Genomic DNA, 14,002 nt, shown 5'->3' with positions numbered 1-14,002 from the left:
AGTGAAGGATTTTTGTTGTTGTTGTTGTTCCTATCCTTCTGGGGCTTCTGAAATAGAGGGAGTCACACACACAGAGATACACACTTACAAACATGCATATTAGGTGCATCTATACTAGCTCTGTAACAAATAAACCCTAAATTTCCAAAATTAACACAATAGATGGTTATTTCTCATTCAACCTAATGAGGCTGTTCCAGTGGGCCAGACAGCTTTCTGCCTGGTGATCCATGTCTCCCTCCATTCCCGAGGGCCTCAGACTTCTCTCAGGCAGGTATCAGCAGGGGAGCACAAGCATGGAGCAACCTACTTCCCAGAAATCCTGGCCCCAAAATGAAGCATGTCACTTCTGCTCGTATTCCATTGCTATAAATTCATCATGTGATCACACCCATCTATAAGGCAGGCAAGGAAATGCTATCTAGTTATATGCCAGGAAGACAAGAGAGAAAACATATTTGAGTGAGTCACCAGCCATCTATGCTACACCTCCCGTCCCTACAATACAAAGCAGAGAGATAATAAAAGATTAGCGCCTTGGGGTACGGAAGATGAAGCTTAATTTTAACGGTGAACATCTGAAAGGACTGTGAAGGAGAGCATTTTGAGTGGATCTTGAGGGACAGGTAAGTTCTTAGTAGAAAGATATCTTAACAGGCATAACTGACACTGGAACCAAAAGTGGTGAGGTCTAAAGTCAGCAGGGAGGAGGGGTGTGAGAAGGAAATGTACGCCTGTGCTTTAATCTGTGTGTACATATCTCAGAGTCAAGTAGAAATTTCTTTAATAATCTCTTTTTCCTGGTTCCCTGAGCTCCTCTATAACTAATTAAATAACAAACAGAATTACCCCCTCCACCATAAGTATCTTAGTCCCTAATGTGAAGATATGAAATAATTATAGGGTGTGCTGTGTAAGAATTTTAATGTCATGGAAAACTTGTATTTTCAAGACTGCGCTAATTATACAGGATGAGGCTGAACAAAGGGAAGATGTACAATTATCAGAGCACAGCTTATTACAACCAGTTCTGTTTAGAGGCTCTTCCAAACCTAGATATGTAGTAAGTCAGGAGTGAGCTAGTCTATCTGGTAGAGGACCACTCTGGAGATTGGAGAAATGCAGGACATGGCCATTTGAAATGTAACTATGGTGATGGTACAGGGAGACTTTAACACTCTACACTTTGTCCTCTCTAGTGGTAGAGAGGAAAGAGAAGGGTCTTGAGAGGGAGAAGACCTCTGTTTCTTCCTTGGTCTGCCACTCCCTGGATGAGCACAACCTTTCTGGGCTACTTCCTCCACTGGATGGGGATAATAAAACATGAAAGCATTTAGCACTGAGCCTGGACTATATTAAGGACCCCATTTTTATTCTAGATCCATTTCCTTTCCCTTCTCCCACTTTTTCTTAAGCAAGATTTCATTCACCTCAATAAAAATCCTTAAGAACTGTAAAGAATGACTGTAATATCAGATGGATGTACCTCCTCTAAGTCTACCAAACTTCAATAAAGGCAGTTATAATATCAGTGGCTCTATCTGAGCAATGTCAAGGATAAAGAAATACCTTAGTTGTCAAATCCCTGGAGGGCTGACTCAGCTCTTCTTTTCTTCCAAAGACGATAAACTGTATCTCCTGCAATTTGCTTCTGGCTAAAGGGGTCTTGTTTTGTTTTCAAACTAAGATCTTCAGTGCAAAAGACAATCTCTCCTACATATCCATTAAATGGACTATGATGAGTCCCATAAAAATGTGGGCTTTCCCCTAGATTCTGTTGCTGGAATATTAGAAACTGATACGAAAAGCTGAGAGCTGAAAAATTGCACAATATTACGTATTATTCAAATGCAAAATGCTGTGGGCTGCCACCCCACATCTCAGCTCAGCTATGAATGGCCTTTATACCCAAGTGCATCTCAGTATAGACTGAAAGGATAGAGGCCTTCAGCTTCTGAGATGGCATTAGGATTGCATTATCATATCAATAACCCACATGCCAACTTCTTGATAAAAACGATCATAATCCAGAGGTAAGAGATAAAATATGAGAGTTTGATTTGTGTAAACAAATCAAAGGCATTTAGAGTCAAGCTACTTAATCTATCTTAAAGCATTGCCAGGAATATAAATACGAGCCTTGAAGTCAGAATAGGCAAGAGTTGAGAGAGTAGAAGGAACTCTAAAGATTATGTGCTGCTTCTTCCTGATTTACTATATCCAGCCATACTGGCCTTCTTTCAATTCTAGGAACCAGCCAAGTTCAAGGTCTCTGGTCTTAAAGCCTCTATAAATCATCCTTCTGCCTCTTCAAAGATGCCTTTTGTGATAGTCAGGATTGTCTCCCTTAAGGTGCATTAACAAATAGCTTCCACATCTCAGTGGCTTAAGGCAAGAAAAATTGTTTCTTCAGGCTACATGCTACCTGTCCATTATGGGTTGGTTGAAGGGGCTTAGTTCCTTGAAGCCACACAAGTTCCAGGCTAAGGGAGCAACCACATCGTGGACCACATCATGCATCAGACTGCCACAGAGAAAGGGAGCTAGAGCAACAGCACTTAGATGTTTCGGCATGGAAGCCACACATACTATGTCTATGCACAATCGATGGGCCAGACCAAATCCCTTCGCCCATGGAAGCCCAGAGAGACCAAGGCAATGCAATCCTGTCACGTGCCTGGAAAGGGAAAAGAATGGGACATGTCCCTGGACTCTCATACCTCCCCAGACCACCTTTTAGGAAGCAGGCTCTAGCTCTCCACTCCCTTAGCATCCCCTTTGTTTTCCATAGTGCTTGTAACTGTATTATTTATTTGTTTTCTATTTTGGTTTTAGTTGTTTTCCTCCACTGAAATATATGATCCCAAAGAGGAAGGACCATGTTAGCAGGTTAATTCCATGAAACAGTTCTCAAAAATGTTTAATCAACCTAATATATTTGAATACTAAATATATCTGTCTTGAATTTGGAGAACCCTTATGGTGATAAGGTCATGTCTCTGTCTCCGCCTTTTCTGGCTGTGGGCTGACACCTCTCCATCACTCCTTATCAGAGGATCCTGTCTCCACACCATGGCAGGGGCTGAGGCAAAGACTAACTGGGCATTCCTTCAGCTGCTGTTAGGAACTGGGAAATTCTCAACTAAAGCCTCCCAGAAATTTCCAAAGGCGGTGAAAACCAACATATTCAGTGCACATTGCTGTAAACATTGTAACTATTGAAAAGAAAAAAGGAATTGGGTGAATTGGCATTTTGTCGAATTGACTTTTGGCAAATTACCCGGCAGGGAATTAGCTCAGAGCTACCCTCTCAGCCTCCACTCACAGCTGTGCTTCAGTGTCAAACCTGGTATTTAGAAGGCACTCCGAAATAACTGTCTGTTTCATGGGCAAGGAAACTGTAGTTTAGAGAGATTAAGCTATTGCCCCAAATCACAGAGGTGATGGTGGGAAAGATAAAAGTCTGATTCAAGTCCCCTCTCGCCAGTGCAGTGCTCCTTTTCCTAAGCCACATTCCAGGAAGGCTGCAGTCATTCTGATAAACTTAGCATGTTACTGAGAGCAAAAAGTTAGTGTAGAGAAAGATTCTGAGTGTTTGTCTTGCATATCACTTTAAATAAAAAAAATTTGAATGATTACTTGTTATTTTAGACACTTTTTATAACTAAACCATCATTTGCTGTATGAAATCCTATTATTTTCAAGCGAAATAAGAAATAATTGAAGTACAGTTGCCTCTGGGACAAGGTTATTGCAGGAAAGAAGATTCAAGAATCAATTAGCTATGGCCTTGGAGAAATGGATTTTTAAACAGGCATTGTCTCAGGTCACCTAAGGCATATCTTTAATTCCCTAATATTTCATCTTAAAAGAGGCCACCACTACTATCAGTCAAAGGTTTTCTAGATACTGGTGGATGTGAATTTTTAAAAAAGAACACTTTTTTGAGCTACCTATTTTTTTTTTACTCCTGTATTCAGGAACAAAGCATTTATGACAAGGTGATTTTACGTACCATAATTGGGAAACATTAATCCAAGGAAAAAAACCCTAAACTTCCCTCACTATTCATTAGTCCTTAGACGTTGATATCTGATTTGACAGAATTGCTATTGTTTTCCCTTAGTGACGGGCTACCTAAGGGCAGTGAGCATCTCCTACCTGTTGGACCAGCCTTGCTGGGTCTCCTTCTTCTTACTCCAGGCGTGGAGCACAAAGCATGGCCTCAGTCTGTCTGAGGAGGAGATGTGCAGTAGCTCAGGCCAGGAGAAGCTGCTGCTTAGCAAATGGCAGGCTCCTAGGAAGATAAGAAGAAAGAACGTTTCAGAAACAATGGGGTAATTAATCAGGCTCTGAGATATGAAGGCAGACTGCTGTCACTTTAAAAATAAAACACCTTGTGTTTAGGCTGTAAGTACAATGCATAGAACGGCAAGTAAAAAAGCACTGAATAGATATTGATCAAATGAAGAAAAGAATGAAAAAATGAACAGTGAAGGTCAGAGCTGGTCCTAGGATTACAAAACTATATGCCAACAAGACCAGGCAAGCAGGGTAGACGGGGAGCAGACTGGGGTGAGCCAGTAGAGGGTGGTGGAGCTGTGCTGAACTGCTGAGCACATGTCCCCCAGCTGAAGCCGGCAGCCAGGGCTCGGAGCTGCCTGAGGGCTTCCGTTGATGCCTTAAGGAAAAGCGGCTCAATAATGCCACAACTTCAGGTTCTCGGGGGAAGACAGAATCACAGATTATTATGTGAAAACTTTTGAATTTATATTTTAGAATTCAACTGAACAAAACAAAACTCTATGCAGGTCAAACAAGGCTAAAACCAAAGCCCATGTGAGGGTCAGAATTAGCTCCTGAGTGGCCATGAGATCTAAGATCGAGGGCAACATCTTTAATGTCCAGTGATGACAGAGGGTCCAGGGAGCTGAAGCCACTTGAGCAAAGATGCCCAGCTAATTGGAGGCAGTGCTGGGCTTTCTGGACATGAGTGTCCTCCCTTCCTCTTACAACTTGTGACCACTCTCAGACTGCCTGAATCTGATCAGAAACCTGTTTAAATAACACTGGAAGCCGATCAGAAGCTGTCTTCTGCCTTGGTCTCACAGCTGTGCTTAGATAAAACTTCATAATGAGAGGTATAATTTTCTATTCTTACCACTCACATTCTGGGTAAAGTCAAAGGGACTAAAATATGATGGTTCTTCAGCATGGCCAGATGTGGAGAGTGGGAGTGAGGGGTATGGACAGAGGCACAAGTGGGTCCCACTGGATCCACCTGCTGGTTCTAGTTTCTGGCAAAAGCCTGCTGTTTAGATGAGGGGTGGTACTGTGTGATGGTTAAGTGCGTGGGATGGGTTTAAATATTGACTCAGCTGCTTACTGTGACTTAAGCTCTCTAAGTCCCATGTGTAAAACACTGATAACGACAGTACCCAAATCACAGAGTTGTACTGAGGTTTAAATGAAACAGTGCATAGAAAATGCTTATAATGGTATGTATGTAAGTATGTATGTATGTAAGTATGTACGTATGTATGTATTTTTCTATTTATTCACCAATATTGGTTAGGAATAAAGGGAGAATGCAATGAAACTGATAACTTTTCTGTCCCATTCTTTGGGGGGGGGTGTTTCTTTCTTTATTCTTATTTTTTTAGTTGAAGTATAGTCAATTTACCATGTAGTGTTAGTTTCTGGTTTATAGTGACTCAGTTATACATATATATATATTCTTTTTAATATTCTTTTTCAACATATGTTACTAATAAATATTGAACATAATTCCCTGTACTGTACAGTATGACCTGTTGTTTATCTATTTTATATATAGTACTTAGTATCTGCAAATCCTGAACTCCCAGTTTATCCCTCCTCACTCCCTTTCCCCTCTGGTAACCAAGTTTGTTTTCTATGTCTGTGAGTCAGTTTCTGGTTTGTAAATAAGTTCATTTGTATTTTTTTTTTTTTGATTGTATATGATATTTTTCTTTCTCTTTCTGGCTTACTTCTTTCAGAATAACGATTTCCAAGTCCGTCTATGTTGCTGCAAATGGCATTATTTCATTCTTTTTTATGGCTGAGTAGCATTTAGAATGGTTATTAGACATGATAGGCACTCCATAAATGTTTGCTACAGTGTAATAAATACCAACATTTATTGAATGCCTATTATATGCTAATTTACTTGCTTTTATCATGTGTAATTATCACCACAATCCTCTTTGTTTTATGTAATTACTTTCATTTTAATAATAAGAAAACCATGACCTTGGAAGATCTAGCTTCTTGTCTAATGTCACCTTAGTATGAGTGGAGCCAATTATTGGAACACAGGTCTACTCAGCCTGGCTGTCTTCTTAACCTGCTTCTCCAGTGCCTTGCCAGTCAGTGTTCAACTGAAGATACGATTTGGATCTTTAAAGGGAGAGATAATCAACTTTGGTCAAACGGTACATATTTATCAAGTTAAATACCAGGGGTGTGGGTACAGCTCAGTGGTAGAGCCTGTGCTTAGTATGCACGAGGTCCTGGGTTCAATCCCCAGTACCTCCATTAAAAAATAAAAAAAGTTAAATACCAAAGCAAAGAAGTCTCAAAGCAAATAATCAAAAATGCTTCAATGCTTGGTAATCTTCTGCCTCATGTAAAAATGTGCTGTACTGGAATGGGAGAGTGCCACATGGCTATGAATAAGATAAGAGAGCACGTGGTCCATTTTCAATCGACATCAACCCTCATTCTTACCCTTTAAGGTGCTCTGGCTCTTAATAGATTATTTGCTTAACATTGATAAATCAATTTCCATGGAGGAAGTAGATTTTAGGAACTGAAACATGTATTGAATGTCAACACTGGGAAGATAAGACCTGGAAGATTTTACTCTAGCATAGTTTTTTTTAAACTCATTGCTTTTATAGAATTTTCTATACAAAGAAAGAGTAGAATAAGACACAAACATTTTTAAAGTGTACGAAGCATTAATATGAAGCATCTTACATAAAATATTGTAGAGTGAAGAGAAGGAAGGAAGGGAGGAATAAAGACGTGAGCAGTTACCGACTGCTACCATGAGCCACACCCCATATTACGCACCACGTACTGTTAGATACATATTAGATTTGCTAAATGAAAAATAACCAAACCAGGGCCACAAGACATGTGAAGAATGTACATTACAGCCAAGTCAAATTTTCAGGGGCAGATATTTCAGTTTAAATCTTAAGTCTTACTTAATATATAATATTTAATACATAACTTAATATATAATACATAATACTTAAATATAACATCTTATATTAACCACTCATTCTGTTTAATTTTTTTTGACAAAAAAGAAGTTTTTAATTAATTTTAACCAAACAAAAACAGGGAAAGAGGGTCAATGAAAATCACTTCTGGGAAAACGTAAATTAGGATACATAAAGATGCAAACTTTCTCTGCTTTAAGACAAACTTAACATTATCCTAGGAGTAAATGGTATCTATTCTCAGCAACAATATAGAAAACAGGAATGTTCTGTACAAGACCAGATGAAAAATATAAGCCACTTTGTTCAGGCTGACTTCTAAAGCACCATTTTAATACTTAAATTAGAGTCATTGCAACTTTCTAGAATGTGAAATGCACCCACATTTGAGTGCTGGTTTTAGAACATGAAACAATATGTCAAAGTCAAATAGAAATGAATTTGTTCATTATCTACTCTTTTGGATAATTGCCATTATTGCTATTTCTCCTGGGGCAGATAATTGAAAATTGACTATATAAATTGTTGTGTTTTTCTGGGAAAATAGCCTAGACTCAAAATTTGTCACCCACATTTTAATCTAACTTATAATTTTACCAGGCCTAAAAATTATAGCTACTCTAGTACATTATTTTATTATACCTCATTAATATCTTTTCTTCTTTGCAGATTTATGTGGCTAAAAGGAATTGTGCAGTGCCATTCATTCCAAGGAGTCCATTCATTTTGCTTTGCCCTCCCACCAGAGTTCGCTGTGAGGTGTTTTACTGACAGAATAGGACAAGCAAGACAGTAAAATATTCGAACATGACATTTAGTTCCCCCAGTTTTGCTACAGCCCTCTTTATGGCAACAAAGGGATTTGCCGCCTAAATCTCTAACGTCAGCATCTATCCACGTGTGATCCTTGTTTGTGTGTGGTCCGTGTACTATCAAGGACTTGAATAAAGACCCACGGAACAAAACAGAAAGCCCTACTGGTTGCCCATTTATCAGCTTATCAAGATAAATTCTTTGATTCATTAGGAAGCCAGGTAGAGGTAACAGTTGTCTACTTAGTTAATGAATTTAGGAGAACACAGGGTTTTCATTCTCTAAATTTCAATGATAATGAACCTAAGTTTCTATTTCTCTGGTCATAGGTAGGATCCCTGGGAAATAGACTTGGAGACTGAGACACCCATGCAGGAAGCTGACTGGAGCATGTTCTCATGTGCAACACCTCTTCTGGGATGAGAGGGGAAGGAGGAAGGGGTGGGAGAGACTGAACTGTGAGGCAGTCACACTGGAGACCTGAGCCCAGTCCCCAGGGAGCTCTGGAGCTGGGGGGAGCCTGCAGAGGTCCACTGTGTGCTGGAGCTCGCCTGGGCTTGGGCAGAGCTCGCTTTACACACCTCTTCCAGTTGCAGTCAGTGATATCGTGCTGATACCTTGAAAATGTAGGCATGTGTGTGAACTATTTACAACCCAGTAATTGGCCAATGCTAGAAACGAGAGCTTCTGTCACACCTGACTACCAAGCCCTCAACCTTCGGACAGCTGGCTTACAAGCAAATGCCTAGTTGAGGAAGACTGATTTGCAATATCTGTGCCAAAATCCATGTGATAAGTTCTTAACTGCATGTGGTACGACATGGAGGGAATGGTAAACTATACTGCTACGTCTTGGATCGCTGTAGCTTCTCCAGGCTAGGTCTCCTCTGCTCTACACAGAGGATTATTCTAATCCCAGGATCTCCAGCCCTGCTATGCTGTCAGTAATCTTTACTGTTGCATTTTTGAAAGAGGCAGCCAAGCTCCTATGAAAATGGAACTGTCCCTATGAGACACAACATGGTGACATGACTTCCAAGGCCCAAGTGACAGAGTTATCAAAAGAGAAAGTTCTGACAATGATCAAAGAACACCCTGTATATAATACTCGGAAAAAGCCAACAGAAATAATTTTTATGTACAAGTACTGCCATGTCTTTACTTGTAAACATGATCATTCCCTGCCAGTAGAGTGATAATCACTGCAGCTTGTCTTTGTTTAATGAAGTCATAAAATATTTCAAGAGCGAGTTTAGCATATATACCACAAGGTGGGAGATTTTAAATTTATTAATCAAGCCACACAAAGATTTTGGGCTAAAATCATTCCAGTTTTTTAAAAACTTAAATCTAAAGGAGATGATCTAAGCCAATTGCTGTTTGCCAATACCAATATTTTTAGGAAATTCAGAGAGTTGGTATGAGAGAGTTCACCATTAGCTGGGATAGTAGAAAAATTTAGAGGGACCATTCTGAACAAAGCTGCACACCTACCGAAATTCTTTCTTTTCAGTCCTTTACTCCATAGGAAAAGACCATAAGGAAAGACTCAAGATTTGTCAGAGACAGATTATACAGAAACTCTTCTCAGCTTGGCCCCTTACCTCCTAAACCCACGCTAAATCTTGGAAATGTAGTAATTGCAAAAACACCACGGAGGCATCCAATTTAGGGGGAAAAAAAACAATAGCCATCAAATGGAGAACTTCTCATGATTTTAGTATGAGACTAGAATTAGGAAATGCAGTAAGAAAAGTGTGGATGATTCTGAAATTCAGTGATTAAAAAGTGACTCAGTACTGACTGTATCTATCCTATCACCTAGCACATTTCTGTAACAGACATCAAAGCAGACAGGAAGTGGGGTTTCCAACAAATGTTCTTTCATGACATAAAATCATTGAGCAAAAACTCTCTTATACATCAAACTTAGCACAGGACCTAGCACATGGTAGGGGCTTAATCTCTCTCAGTACCTTGCTGTTAGGTGAACTGATGAAAGCTTGCTTGGACCACATTTGGATTCTCTAATCAGCTACTTAATTGTTCTCCTATAATATCCAGTGTTTCATTCAACAAACCTATGCTGAATATTTTCTATGTTGTGGTAGTCTAGGAGAAGCTGAAAATATAGAGGAACTCATCTGTCTCTTCTGGAGACACATAAAATTCAGACAATAAAGCAAAGTAATAGAGATACTGAAGCACAGAGAAGAGACCCCAAACTGGAAGTGTGTGTGTGTGTGTGTGTGTGTGTGTGTGTGTGTGTGTGTGTGTGTCTCGTGTGTGTGACCAAATGTACTTTTCTCTTAAATGAGGTATTAAGAATATTAATAATTAAGAGCAATAACTTCACTTGTTCTGACTGAAAAATATGAATGCAACTGATGTTTTTGTTAATCAAACAGGGGATATTGTAAGGCTGGAGGAATGTAGTATGGGGCCTTAAAAATAACCTGGCCTATTTTTTCCTGATTTTAAAATATTTTAGTTTTTTTTTTACTAGTCTAGTCTTTCAACAGTTCAACAATATTTTTATTTTCCTTTTATGTACAATTCACCTACTAGGTCCTGGGGAGATTTAAAGAAAAATGAAGAAAATTCAACTGGCTTTCAGAATCTTACGGAGACATTCCAAATATCTGCTATGTTATGACCCTTTTAAAAGTCTGATATAATTTCATGATACTTTTCAAGAATACAAATGTTCTAATCTATGTCTATTTATGAAATTCTAGCCTGTATAAATGAGTTGCTTCCCAAATGCTTTTGAGAGAACATGAATTTCCCTTTATAACAAGCAAAAACAGAACAATGGAACAGGTCCTTATTAGTGTTTGGCTGTCAAACTTTTAGCTAGAGCTTTAGGTCTCTGCCTTTATAGATGGCAGAAGTTGCTTCTGAAAATTAAGACCATTCCAGGGCATATGTGCAAAGGAATTTTGCAAAGCTTGCACATTGACTGAGTCAACTACTGCCTTAGCTGGACTTTTCAGGTCATGCAAACACTGATACAGTCAATCATCCCACATAAGCGCATGCAGTTTGAGCATGTCTCCTGATTTGACATAGACTGTCTACAGCCAGTTAGCAACAATGAGACTTGAGCGCAACCCATCTGTGGGTAATTGCTTTGCTTTTTCTTTTCTTTTTCTATAAGCAATTTTATTCTAGATCAGTATTTTTAGCAATGGATATGGGATCTGCCACTAGAGATGATGAGAGAATAGGCTGGCATCTGCACAAATATATCACCACCATTAAAAAACAGCAAAAGAAAACCAACAGCTTAAAGTGCATGCCCCACACACAGATGATCGAAGGAGCAGTAGCATTCCTTCATCCAAAGGGCAGCATCTTGACCTGACATGTGCCTGACGAATGGTCCTCTTCCTTACTTAAGTGGTCCTCCATCACACCCAGGCACATTTGGTGCAGATGCTCTCAGCCATATCGATCAGAGAGAGGCACGGCGGAGAACCTGCAGTAGCGCCTGCAGGGGGTTGGAGGTTGGGAGGTGGGCACTCGAAGAGAAGCCCCCTTTGCCCTGAATGGATCATATTGAATGGGGATTTCTATAGTCCAAGATCCATATGACTTTCTGAAGTTGTGGCATGGCAAGCAGGAGGTGCAGTATGGGAACAGTGCATCTTTTTCTCTTAAGTTTTATAGAGCTCCCCACTAGGTTCTCACCCTTGGATGTGAAAAGAAAATGCACCTCTGTTACTTCCAAATTGGGCACATTTTTCCTCAGTAGGCCTTCCCCAAAGGGATGAGGAGTTAAACCTGACACTGTGGAAATGTTTTCCATGCCTTGGCTAAGTTGCAAAAGAAATCAGTTTAGAAATGTCTTGAGTCTCTAAGTGAAGTAAGCCAGAAAGAGAAAGAAAAATACCATATGATATCATTTATATGTGGAATCTTAAAAAAAAAAAAAAGACACAAATGAACTTATTTACAAAACAGAAACAGACTCACATACAAAACAAACTTATGGTTACCAGGGGGAAAGAGGGTAGGGAGAGATAAACTGGGAGTGTGAGATTTGCAAATACTAACTACTATATATAAAACAGATAGACAACAAGTTTCTACTGAATAGCATAGGCAACTGTATTCAGTATCTTGCAGTAAGCTATAATGAAAAAATATGAAAAGGAATATGTGCATGTATATGTATGACTGAAACATTATGCTATACACCAGAAATTAATACAACACTGTAAACTGGCTGTACTTCCATTAAAAAAATTTTTTTAAAAACTTCAGAAAAAAAATGTCTTGAGTTAACAGGGAAACATTATGTTGAAAAAAAACAAACCCCACAAGTATTTTCATTTGGAAACAAAGGTAAGTAAAGCCTAGAGACTAATGATCTCACAGAAGGACTAAATCTGAACAACAGACACTCAAGAATTAGGTTTATGAGAAGGGGCTTTGTAACCAAGCAGGACCCTATGGCGCCTTCCTGCGACAGACCCCTCCCCCATTTCCTCTGCTTTAGCTCCTCTATGAAGTACCTAGATACAGTATCTGATGCAAATTTCCAGAGTTGTTTTACAGATGCTAAAACCCTCATCAAATTAAAGAAATTAAGTAGTTGATGACTAAGAGCACGGTAGACCCCAGACCTACTGGTGAGTAAGGATTGATAATGTTAACCCCTGTGACACCACCCTGTTACCTCACCATCAACCAATCAGAAATGTACACGAGCTGGTCACATACCCTGGGGCACCCCTCCCTCTCCTTGCCTTTAAAAATCCTTCACTGAAACCAACCAGGGAGTTGGGGCTTTTTGAGCCCTAGCAGTCCCAGATTCCTCTCACGGTGCCTTAAAATAAACACTGCACTTTCCTTCAGCACAACCTGGTAGACTGTGGCTTGGCTGTAGTGTGTGCAGGCAAGCGGACCCAAATTTGGTTCGGTAACAGCTTACAATTTCTTACTACAATCACTCTATATGAATACAATTTTACACCTGTTTTCTAGTACTTTGACTGATGCTATTATTTTTCAAGTTTTAAGGTCTAGACTCCCCAGCTCACTAAGCCACATCCACCCCACTCCTTTGACAACAACATCACCTGGGCCGCCTGCCGTTGTTTGTTGCTTTGAACTTCTGCGATGCTGAGGCGGCCCACTCCGGCTCTGAGAACAGGGTGAGCGAGCCACAGCCTCATGTTTTCCTCTTGTGTTATTATTTTTACCTGATTTCTCCCCAGGAGGAAGCTGTACATTTTAACCAGAGAGATACGGGGAAAAGAAACTATTTTTCTGCCAAGATAACAATCGACGACCTCGGGCAATATGTGCAGTTTTCTGGAATTCTATTAAAAATTATCTGATGAACTGCCTTCGGGTCTCTGTGTTGTTTTCTTTGTGTGGGGCAAGAAGTGGGACCTACTAGGCTTAGCAAGCTTAGCTGGACGTTACTTAAAGTTTAGGCAGTAAACAAAGATGTGCCCTATAGTGCACAGATGGCTGGAATGATCAATTTTAGAGTTGAAAGTTACATTAAGAATTACCTGGTCCTGCCCATATTCATTAAACTTGGTACAATAATAGCCCCAAAGATACAGTACCTTAAGTAATCCATCTGTTCTCTCTATTAAACCCTTCTTGTCTGGATTCTAAAAACCAATCAGTTCACTTTCTCTTCCAGTAAAAAATAAAAAAGAAAATTTGAAAAAGGTCACAAATCAGGGCCATTGTGTGTATACTCCTTGTAACACATTTTCCCCTGGAAAAAAATAGTAATAAATACAAAAGGACCTGTGACATATGCCTCCATTAAAGTAAAATACAAGTCTTTCACGGGGCTAAATGCATACCTAGAACTGCTTACTGCTCCATGCGATTGTGATACTGGGGATGGAGCCAGAGTGTAAATGGGTCACCCAGAATGTACTTTATCTAAAAAAATGTATTCCTTG

The 14,002-nt window shown here is 39.6% G+C and overlaps 1 protein-coding gene across 1 annotated transcript in view; it reads right to left on the bottom strand.

Moving 5' to 3' along the window:
- Positions 1–14,002, bottom strand: part of B3GALT1 (beta-1,3-galactosyltransferase 1) — a 515,937-nt gene that overhangs the window by 62,087 nt on the left and 439,848 nt on the right. Inside the window, exon 3 of the mRNA XM_064484882.1 lies at positions 4,162–4,297. The gene's annotated coding sequence lies outside the window, so the exon portion shown is untranslated. The remainder of the gene's footprint in view (positions 1–4,161; positions 4,298–14,002) is intronic.

Source organism: Camelus dromedarius, chromosome 4 (genome assembly GCF_036321535.1).
Source record: "Camelus dromedarius isolate mCamDro1 chromosome 4, mCamDro1.pat, whole genome shotgun sequence".
NCBI lineage: Eukaryota > Metazoa > Chordata > Mammalia > Artiodactyla > Camelidae > Camelus > Camelus dromedarius.
Note: the sequence above shows the minus strand (reverse complement) of the source record. Positions and strands in the feature narration are given on the sequence as shown.